Source organism: Adiantum capillus-veneris, chromosome 16 (genome assembly GCF_014529385.1).
Source record: "Adiantum capillus-veneris isolate H3 chromosome 16, ASM1452938v2, whole genome shotgun sequence".
NCBI lineage: Eukaryota > Viridiplantae > Streptophyta > Polypodiopsida > Polypodiales > Pteridaceae > Adiantum > Adiantum capillus-veneris.
In genome coordinates this window covers 82,849,601-82,861,716 of record NC_140946.1, presented here as the reverse complement: position 1 = coordinate 82,861,716, position 12,116 = coordinate 82,849,601, and positions in this window count along the sequence as shown.

The window sequence follows — 12,116 nt, the reverse complement described above, 5'->3', positions numbered from 1 at the left end:
ACTTAATAAAAGAACCAATAAGAATTAAGCTCTCTAGAAGACTATTGGACAGCCTCCTAAGGGGTCCAATGAGCATTCAACAGCCCAATGGCTTGCCTGATTCCTATTGGCCAGGAGGCAAAGGGGCCCAATGAGAGTTTAGTTGAATTAAATAATTACCTAAAGCTCTCACAAAAGGGGAAAGGGGGACACATGTCAGAAGACTATCACTTATGCTGCTTAATTTCCATTGGCTAGGCCTGGGGAGGTCCAATGAGTGTGAGGATGAGAAAATAGCAAGAGGGGTCGACGAAGAGAGAGAGAGAGGGGGCTGATTTTTGGAAGTCATTATCCCACACACACTCACACAATCTCATGTGTGAAGCAAAGAAGACTCTCTCTCCTTCTCAAGCTTTAATGGAAAGCTTACCACCTACTCCAAGCTTGTGAGAAGGGAGGCCTACACCAACAACTCTTGGCTTTGTGATGCAAATCCAACCAAGAGCCAAGCTTCAATGCATGCTCATATCCTCTACCATGCTAATTACTAAGCTAAGCTATGCTAGTATGAATGATTATGTGAAGAGATGTATATCTTTCTCCTAAGAATACTCCTTCTTCCTCTCAATCTACTCTCATACCCTGCTAGCTCTCACCATCTTCGAAGGTTTGTGAGGTCTTGGGTGTGAGACCATGAGGGAATTGATGTTTTGTTTGTTGATAAGTGTTTTGCTTAGTGCATGAAGTTTCCATCTTCATTGCACTAGCTAGTATTGAAGGAACACAAAGAATTGTATTGTAAAATGTCTCTCTTGATGGGAGAAACCATAATACAAAGCCTTTTGGAGGGGGGACCGCCGGCTCCATGCAAATCCGGTCCTCAACTGTTGTCAATTGCTTTATTTCTGTCTCTTTTGAAGTATTGTCCATGCTATCTAACTAGGTGTTATACTTTTTGTTGCTCTCTCCACCCAAGCACTCTTGTTATTCTCATTAGGAATCTATTCTAATGAAATGCTCACTATGTTCATGATATTTCCGCTACACACAAGTTATTAGACCATTAAATGTTACAGCAAATCTAGAAGAAGATGTTGGAGCTATGGAGGAAGGGGTTGCAGATCTCAAAGGAGATGTTGGAGCTATGGAGCTATGGAGAAAGAGGTTGCAGATCTGAAAGGAGATGTTGGAGATATTGAGACAGAGGCTAAAACTCTAGATAGAGATATTGTAGCTATGGAGAAAGAGGTTGCATATGTAGAAGGAGATGCTGTAGCTATGGAGGAACAGGTTGCAAATCTAAAAGGAGATATTACAGAGTTAAAATGATATTTGGTATACTCTACAAAAAGGTACCCGAGCATGTGTGTGTGTGTGTGTGTGAGTGAGAGAGAGAGAGAGAGAGAGAGAGAGAGAGAGAGAGAGAGAGAGAGAGAGAGAGAGAGAGAGAGAGAGAGAGAGAGAGGGGACAAGTATTGTAGATCTGCACTTTTCATTAGCAGCAGCAATTGAGGAGAGAGAAAGAGAGCATTGGTCACTTTTGGAAGGAGGGAAAGAAGAAGAGAGATAAGACAAAGAGGAAATAAGAGAGGGAAACTTTTAATATTTGAGAATTGAAAAAATACTTTTTGTGGGGAGAGGAACTCCAACCAAATCTAGTAAAATTTGCATATATTCTTCAAGGAAAAAAGCAAAAGTATTTTTATATATACGTGCCTAGGCTATCTACCCCACCATTCTAGCCTTTGGTCAAAGCTGGATTAAGTTCTAAGTACTTCCTTAAACTGCCAAATAAAGACGCCCTCCTATACCCCATTCTCTTCCTGATGGCACAATAAAAGAAAGAGAATGAGTCTTATAAGACAAAAACATTGTTCATTTAAAATGCATTTTCCTTTGCTTACTCTAGTCATTGTAAGCATTGATAAGGTTCATAATATCCTTAAGCTAGGTTCCTTGCATCTATCTAGCATCTTTAAAAGGATAATTCTTAAATTTAACAAGATATCATTGGATAACGTTACTGTTTCTTAGTACCTTGTCTCCGTGTCGAAGAATCGATCTGGCTGCAACACCTCTTCTTGATCTTTGGTCTCCGGCGGGTCCTCCATTATTGGTTCTTTTGATGGCTCTCCTTTGTAAGGCTTGAGTAGGCTCACATGGTTAGCATTGTGAATGAGCCAATGATTGGGCAACTTTAACTATTAAGCCATCTCATTGACTGGCTTAAGAATTTTAAAAGAAAGGACCATAGTATCTTTTTGCTAGTTTAGCATAATACTCTTGGTGGCTCGTAGGATTCTTGCTCGTATTATTCCTTAGACGAGCCTTGAGAAACTTTAGCAAGACCCAATCATTTTCCTTAAAGGCTAAGGCTCCTTTGTGCTTATTAGCAACAGCCCTTTGTGCCTTTGCTTTGAGATGGATATAACCTTTTTAATGTTTGTAAGAGATTCTTGTAAGTCGCACTATATTCATTAGCAAACGAAGATCTTCGCATATACTTTAAGTAGTAAGGTAATTTAGAAGAATCGTTAGATTAGTTATTTCACTTTGGTCATCCGTTTGTGGATGATAGGCCAAAAGAGAAATTTAATCTACTTCCAAGATTCTGAAAGAGACCCTTCTAGAAATTACTGGTCAATCTAGGATCTTTGTTGGACACTATGGATGTTGGCAAGCCATCATACTTGAAAATTTGAGATCTAAAGAGGGTTGCCGTTTGATGCGCCTTAATAGTATTTTTGACAGGCATAGAGTGTGTTTTCTTGCTAAGCCTGACTACAACAATCCAAGTTGCTTCCCTCAATCAAATTTCAATTTTTGGTATACCACGCATTTTAAAACATCTCTTTTATGTTTACTTTTCATGGTAGACCAATAGAAATACATTTCTTCTCCTCAAAGAGTAGATTCATACATGACTTTCTTATTGTATTGGTGAGTAACATAGAGCCTATTGCCATTTGGAAGATAACCATCCTTCAAGGTGAATGGATCTTTTTTCTTCTCTAATGCAAAGTCTTTAATTACGTACTTAAAGTCTCGATTAGTGACATACTCATCAAAGATAGATCATTGTGAGTTGCTATAGACACCACATTTACCCTTTGCCGTTGTGAAAGTGCATTGACCACTTGATTGTGATTGCGAGCAATGTGAGCAATATTAAATTTAAATTGTGAAAGAAATTTTTCCACCTCATTTGTTTGTCAAAAAGCTTGGTTTGCATCATGAAGCTCTTAAAGTTTTGTGATCAATTCGTAGGATGAATGGAGCCCCCAAGAGATAGTGCTTCCATGTGTTTAGAGCATGTAGAATAGTTAAAAGCTCTTTTTTGTATATGCCCAAGACCCGTCCATTGGCATTGTGCCTTCGGATCTCATATGCTATGGCATGCTCTTCTTGAAGCAAAACTGCTACAAGGCAATCACCACGAGCATCACATTGGACTTCAAATGGCTTTGAGAGATCCGGAAGCATAAGGATTGGTTGAGAGGTAAGCTTCTCTTTGAGCTTGTCAAAAGCATTTTGTTCGTTAGCAGTCCATGAGTACTTAACTCTCTTCTTTGTTAAGTCATGCAATGATCCTGCTATTTGACAGAATTTTGCTATGAAGCGTCTATAGTATGCATACATACCAATAAAGCTTCTTCGTTCATGTAGGTTCTTTGGATTAGGCCATGCTTTTATTACCTCCAACTTTGATGGATCCATATAGATACCATCTTGAGAGATAATGTGACCTAAATATTGAATCTCTTGTAGGAAAAATTCACTTTTCTTTTGACTAATGAAAAGCTCTCACAACTTGAAAGATTACCTCGAGGTGTCACTTGTACTCATCAAGAGATTTTGAGTGACTTGAAGATTTTTGTCCATCGTGAGTTTGAATGTGGCTGGAGAATTTGTTAGGCGGAAACTTGTAACTTATCAAATAGATCTTCTACCCGTGGCACGATGAATCTTTTTTTCTTTTTTATAGTGATCCTATTTAGTGCTCTATAGTCGACACACATGTGATATGTGCCATCTTTCTTTTGCACTAGAAGTATTGGTGAACAGAATGGAGAGGAGCTAGGCCTCATCATCCCCTTTTCCACCAATTCATGCACTTGCCTCATGATCTCCTCTTGTTGAGCTTGTGAAACTCAATAAGGAGGTTTATTAGGCGGTGAGCTTCCTAGTAGAATCTCTATTGCATGGTCATCATTCCCTCATCTTAGAGGTAGCTCACTAGGGATGTCATCAATAAAAAGATCTTGGAATCCATTTAAGAAATTAGAAAACTCTAATTCCTCTTGATTCCCTTTATTGCTACTTGTGAAAACATTAGAATTGTTTATAGAGTCTCTAACAAAAATCATATACGCAAAAAGAAAGATTTTCATCGACTTATCAAAAGCAAGCATATTTACCAGGGATATGGTGTTCCCTGATTCATTAGCATCTATGTACATGCTCTTTTCCCTATAGGTGTAGTAGATTCTCCTTTTAGGAACTTCATGTTGGCAGCCATGTGGTTGAACCATGGTGCCCCTAGGATAACATCCTCATGTCGGAGAGGAGAGATAAAAGTCTTCTTTGTCAACATAGCTTTGGACATGAAGCCTCAACTTACCAATCAAGGGAGTAACGAAGGCTTGCTATCCCTTGAAAGTTGTGTCAACAATGACAGTATCTCCCATCTCAAAAGTTTGAATGCCCAACTTGGTGGCCAACTCTGTTAATATGAAGTTGTGAGTAGAGCCAAGGTCAAACAAGATGAAGGCATCATGCTCCCTTACTTTTCCCCAAGCATAGGAGAGTGATGAGCCTTTGCAATGAGTATCCTCTTTTGGAGCTTCAACCATGGAAGCTCTAGGAGTGTCATTGAGTACATTTCTTTTGGGGCAAGAACGATAACCATTGATAAAATGATCCACCACATCCCACTACAAAACCTTAAACTTTTTGTCATAAATTATATCTTTTTCAAGACTATTACTTATCAAGGGCTTCAACTGCTTTCCTACATTAGATTTGGGATCAATATTTTCTTTGTATGGATAGATAGCATGGCTACAAAGGAAGCAATACACACATAAGAAACCAACTAGTTTAGTCAAAATAGTTTAGAATGTTTAAAATCCTCCTCACCTCAATGCTTGGATTCTTCTCTTAAGACCGCCAGATTCAATCTTCAAGGTTTTAAGATTCTGTAGTTTCTTGTCATAAAAACTAATATCTAACCAACCCAAATGATTGTTTCATATTAAATTGATCACTTAATGTGGGAGAATAAATGGGAACAAGGGTTAAGATATTGAGATGTGCTTATAGATCTATCTCAACACAAGGCCAATAAAAAAGGGGCCCAAATGAGATATGGTCTATCAAAGAGCAAGGCTAACCAATGGAGCATAAGACCTTAGGGTTAGCTTCATTGAAGACCTCCAATAATGTGTGTAAAAGTCCTTTGACCTTAGGTAAGCTAGGCCTGCGGGAACCCGACCCAGCTCGAGGTGCTTGTCCTGCTTGATGATTAAGGTGCTTGAGGTGCTTGCTGATTGAGATGCTTGAGGTGCTTGACATGCTTGAGATGCTAGGGCTGTACTTGAGGTGAGAATCCAGCCCAAGCTTAAAGTGCTTAAGGGCCAAGCTTGTTGTGGGAACTGGGCCTATGCATGAGGGGCTTGAGGTGTCAAAAAGTCAAATATTCAATCCCTACAAGGAGAGGGCGATCCCTACATGAGGGGGGATGAGAGAGAACACCCACACACTCACACAAGGCATGCATGGTACAAAGGGACACTTGTCGTGTTCCTCCTCATGTTTCCTCATGGTGTGCCTAAAGCCAATTGGTTGGCCACCTAGGGGGTCCAATGATAAGTTAGGAGATTTAATATATTGATTTTGAATTTATCAAGTCCTCTTTCTCAAAGGGGGAAGGGGGACACTTGTCCTAAGGCTACCCTTGCTGCTTGTAATGCCTCCTGCTTGTGATTGGCTAGGCCTGGAGGGGTCCAATGAGCTTCAAGCATGACCTACAAGGGGGGATCGACCCAAGCAAGCTAGGGGGTTGCTTAGGGGGTATACTCACCCACACACACTCACAAACACTCTCATTGTGTGCTAGGCAAGGTGCAAGAGCTCCATCTCCTTCTCCAAGCTCCTTGAGAAGTTGAGAGCCTACACCAACACTCTTGGCTATGGAATGCAAATCCAACCAAGAGCTATGCTTCAATGCTTAAGCTTTCCATCTTCTCTATCTTCATTACTATGCTATTATGTATGCTAAGCAAGAAGAGTGATGATAAGTGAGGAGTTGTTTCTTTCTCCTATGGAATACTTCTTCTTCCTCTTCCCTACCCTCATTCCCTGCTAGCTCTCTCCACCTTCGAAGGTGTTTGAGGTCTTGGGATTGAGGCTTGGGATAGTTAATGCTTTCTACAAAGTGCATGTTATGCATATTGCAAGATGGCTAATGGTTTATTGCAAGTAGATTAGTTACTTAATGCAAGTAGATTAATTGTATTGCACGGTAGATTAATTGTTGCTTTAGGCACAATTTGATGCATAAAAGTATACATCTTCATGCACTCAAATGATTTAGGGGACACAAAGACTAATGATGTTCACAAGTTCTTGATTGTTTTGAAGCTAAAATTGATTGTTGATATTATGCACGGTAGATTAATTGTTGCTTTAGGCACAATTTGATGCATAAAAGTATACATCTTCATGCACTCAAATGATTTAGGGGACACAAAGACTAATGATGTTCACAAGTTCTTGATTGTTTTGAAGCTAAAATTGATTGTTGATATTATGCAAAAGCTTGGTGTATGAAGCTTCCATCTTCATACTGCCAAAGAGGTCTCAAGGAACACAAAGATTGTATTGTACCAAGTCTCTCTTAATGAGAGAATCTATAATACAAATGCCTTTTGGAGGGGGGACCGGCTCCACATAAATCTGTTCCTCAATTGTTGTCATATTCTCTAAAAACTCTCTCTTGCAAAAGTATTTCTAATGCCTAGTTAATTAAGTGCTATGATTAAAATGCTACTACCAATTAAGTTCACACTCTATGCTCTCAAAGTTGCTCACTCTAATTCTCTTAATTCCGCTATTCTCTAAGTTCAAAGGCCATTTCCATTACATTTCTTCTTTCAAACACGATCACCTAAAGTTGTATCTTTATTTTGTAAGGTCTATACCTTTTATCAGTGGATTTGTAATTCTTGTATGTGCTGCAATATGGTTTTCTGGTCATTACAATGTAAATGAGAAAGTCATAAATCTCATTTGCTTGAGCATGAACCATGCATTTATGAATTTTAGCTTCGCCAGTTAGAGCTTTGTAATAGCCAAATACCATCATCAACAAAGGTCAATAAAACACTAGGATTTGGAAATGCAAGAGAGACACTAGTCATAGGATTCAAAGGATAGAGCAAACCATGGTCCAAAGGTCTACATGTTTTGCTCCCTCTACTATGAGTCTTTCTTTCTCTACGAGTGTCACTCTTGTGTTGGTTTTATTTTTCCTTCATAAAGGCTCATATTGAGGATCCAAGTCAATGTGTAGATGATATTTAGGACGTTTAGCAAGGAGTTTTGTGGGTGTGGACGAGAAATCCATTGGTCCTTAGTGAAAGAAAAACAAGAGAAGAACACTGTTTAGAATGAAGAGAGGAGAGAAGAGAAGAAGAGACACATTGCACTAGGCACAATCTACCCTCGTGCAAGAGTGAGCATTTCCCTATGGCTTGTATTTATTTATAGATTTGTATCAATGCTCAAAAAGTGATTAAACCTATCCACTTGGATATTAAAATGACCATTTTTCATAAAGATATCTCAACCAATAAATTGTCCATGAACTATTTATCAAGTGCATAAACCATTAGTCTACTTTGCTTGGCACTTTTCAGCTACAATAAATAAATGTTTATTGTAATCAATTTCTATTACATACCTCTTCGTTAACCCTCATTTCCTATGTTATAAATGTGTAAGTCATACTTGTCAAAAAAGATTGGTTGAAAGTACGTGTCAAAAACATCATGTATCAAAAATCCCATAAACATGAAAAGACTAATTTTCTTATGCCTTTGGTCATCCCCATTCTAAATATCTAGTGTCCCATACCACTATATCTTGACATATCAAGATATCAATGATCACAATCGTCCTTCAGTAACCAAGTTTCAATAATCATAAACATTATTATTATCGCATTATCAAAAACCCAATCCATATCATTGTGCATCATGTACTCCAGTGACAAAATCATCCTAGTAGTAGTGGTGGCAAGCCACTGGAACATGCTTTTGTATTTGGTGTTGCCTAACCAACAACTTCACACCTATTGGGCATGCTGCCAAAATTAGGGAGTCTTTATTTGCGCTATCTAAGCATGTGGATTTACATTTATACTATTTGAAGTGTCGAATTTGTTGTCTAAATTGCACCAGTGTTGCCTACATGAGCAAATCTGCACTATTATTTGGTGTTGCCTAAATTGATAAATCTACATAAGGATGAACATTTGTACACTACCTAAACTGGCAGATATATATATGCATGATCAATGGACAAGATATTGCATAATCGTTATACATTTTCTATCATTTTGGATCCAAAATGTGAATGAGTTTCAAGAAAACTGACACCCTATATTGTTCCAAATGATCCTTGCTTTTAGGCAAAAAGAGTTTAGTTATGCATGTGTTGCCTAATGTTAGTGGTAAGAGGTGATGGTGGTCGAGACACATAGCACGAAAAGATGGTTTTTAGGTTGGGTGATGATTTATGATACCATGAAAGAGATAGTCACGGGTAGATCATATGTGTACAGTGGGTGATAGTGTGGTTGTTATTGATATGTTAAATTTTTTTATTTTATTTTATTTCTAGGGGGAAGGGGTTGTGATGTATGAATTGAACACTCAAGAAAGGGAAAAGTCGATACATGAATAATGAATTGTTGAAAAGAGAATGAGTGTATAATGAAATTTGGTAAACAAGTATAGGTTAGGGTAATCTAAAAATCTACATTAAGGTTAAACGTATAAAATGAGAAGGCGTGCTTTGCCTTGTAGGGAAATGATATACTAAAAGAAAATCATAATTTTAAGGAACTTATTTTGAATACCATTACACCTTTTTGAATCCCATTACACCTTTTAAGGTGTCTACACTATGCTAGAGGTGGTTGCTACAATAGATATTTGAAAACATCAAGAACACTGTTACAAATGGTGGTGATAAACAACAAGAGGATGTATAAAAGATGTAAAGGATTTTATTGGATGCAGATTTGGCTTGTATGAAGTTTTGCCTTAGCCCATTCGACATTGCATAGGTGGGGACTACCAAAAATGGTTGCACACTGGAATTTAGGTTGTCCAACCACGTAGTTTGCTAGACACATAGACTATTTGGGATGAGATAGTCAGTGGTTTTATGGCCTGCAAGAAAGTCACATACTACCTATACTCCCCAACACATGTTGTGGTCGATGGCATATTCTTTGAGAATGGTGGTTTTAATATCCTGTGATGCCATTGTGTGTGGAGTGTGTTGTGATTCCACATGGGGTTTAAGAGTAGGGGTTTGCGAGCATGTTTCTTCTAGGTGTATAAGAGAATAACAGCTTTAGATCAACAAATTTGCTATTTGATGGCCCCAACATGAAGACCCCATGAAGACTATTGTAGTTGTTGGAGAAACCACGAGTGTTGCAGTGCCTTTTTGTGTGCTAATGATAGTCAGAAGGGATGGATTTTCTTGTCGCTACGGGAACGTAAACTTGAGGATGGTGGATTGAGAGGATTAGAAGGTGGCAAGTTGTAGACAGTGAAAACAGTCTCCTTGTCAACCTCAATGATATTTGTCTTGAAAGCACTTTCCTCATGGACAAAATCCATACTCCGAGAAGCTGTCCCATATTGAGGCGTTGCAACATTTCCATATCATACATGCGGTGGAACAATCATAGACCTATCAAGGAGACCTCTAAGTAGGGCCCAATAGTCTCATTTTGGGACCTTACAAGAGTCCATTGTTGACCATAGGTGCCATTTGTAGCACTTTGAGCTGATCCTGAGTTGTTAGTCAATTCCATTCAAAGTCTTTTAACCATTGTATCATTGAGGCTATTCTTGACCATTAGTGTCATTTGTAGCACTTTGAACCAGAGCTTCATCCTGAGTTGTTAGTCAATTCTATTAAAATTCTTCTATTCATTGTATCATTAAGCATTGTAAGAGAATCAGTTTGTATTTTGATATTATCATTAGTGTAATCTAAATTATGTTATGCATTGTATCCTATTTAGTGACTCTATAATCTAAACTCATCCAAATATTTTCTTCATTTAGTTAGTCTGTTCTAGTATTCTATGCTCCAATCATCACAAGTTTTGCTACTCTGAAGTACGATGTCTAACTCATATGAATCATCTATGCCTTGATTGATTGTATATCATTTGGCAATCTGATAGTTGAGGCTCTGAAACCACTATCAAACCTTACCAGTTCACTTGGTATTCATATTTCCTATTGAGTAACTTTGAGTCTATCTTTAGAAGAGTTGTTAAGCTCCAACTCTTTCCATTTTGGCAATCATAGTGGTGCGTTTAAGCTCTTGACAGATCTAGTCTCCCATTTTGACTCAAAGTTAGTCATCCACTCACGATGCTAGAAGCAAGATATTAGAGAACCACTAGAGTGTTTGCTAAAGAGGGAAATCAAATCAGTACTAATGTTGAAGAGTCATGGTAGGATCTAATGGGTTCAACAATGCTCTCGATGTGAAGACACCAGACTAGACCAAGGCAACAAGGCAAATCAACAATTGAGAGCTTCAAGAAATTATGAGTATTCTAGAAGAGAACATTCAGTAAGGTCTAAATGACACTCTTAATTACACATCACTAGATGAACTACTAGGGAAGGTAAGGCAAAGGTAGCAACTAATACCAGTGTATCAGCTAGGCATAAAATCCAAGCATTATGAACCAATGAAGAAACGTCAATGAGGAAGGAAATTGAGACAATTTCAAAGACAAAAAATGATTATTTTGTCAAACCCAAATGGAGAGAGAAGACCAATGATCTCAAAATTTCATTTCCAACTTTTCTAAAGAAGCAAAAAGGATGATCTCGATGTGCACATCCAAACCTTTGAACATTACTATGAACTCAAGAACATTGAAGAAATAGATTGGCAGAGATTTTTCCCAAACTCTAAAGGATGAATCCAAGAAATGGCATTACCATTTCTTGACGAGTAAAGTGAAAACTTACTCTAAACAGAAGAAGGCCTTCATTCTTGAATATAGTGAAAATAAAGGAGATGAGGATATTCTTTGTGGTGGATAAAATATAGCAAGGGAGGTTATCAATAAGAAGTTACGCAGAGAAGATCGAGGAGCTTACTAGGCAGCTACATGAACCCATGAACCTCCTTCAGAGAAGAGGATGACAACATGGTTGGGAATGGTGGAGACCTGGTGGGTCATATGTAAGTCTAATCAGCACCACACTAATAAGTGTATGCAATGCACTTATCGTGTACCTTATGGGCACATTTGGAATAATTGAAAAATAAAAATACATCATTTCAAGCAAGGAAAAGATGTATCTGATTGCATTAACCAAAAGGGGAATTTTTATGATAGTGATAGAGGGATAAGAGATCTCAATTGTTGCACCTGTGGGAAGTAAAACGGAGACTTTTCAATGCAATGTCAAGAAAATGTGAAGGTTGAGGTGGCCAAAGAGAAGATGGTCAAACCAGTATCAGGTGCACGTGATCACTAGGAGCTCTAGTGTCATCATCAATGAACTACTAGAGGAACTAGTAAGTAAATTAAAGCAGAGTGAAGAAAGAAAATATTGAGAGAAGCAAAGGGTTGTGTGGAAGGCCAAGGGGAAAGCTAAAGAAGTGGGTAGATGGTAGTAGTAGAAGAGGTTTTGGCTACTTAAATCACTCAGAATTAGGAGAGAAGGAAAACAAAGAAACTAGAATTCTCAGAGGCCACAACCATTCAGAACATTTCACCTGTGACTTCAACAAACCAGAAAACAAAACTCCTAGAAACTCATTGTAGTATTTAGAATGATGAGAAGGAGGTTTTGCAAGTC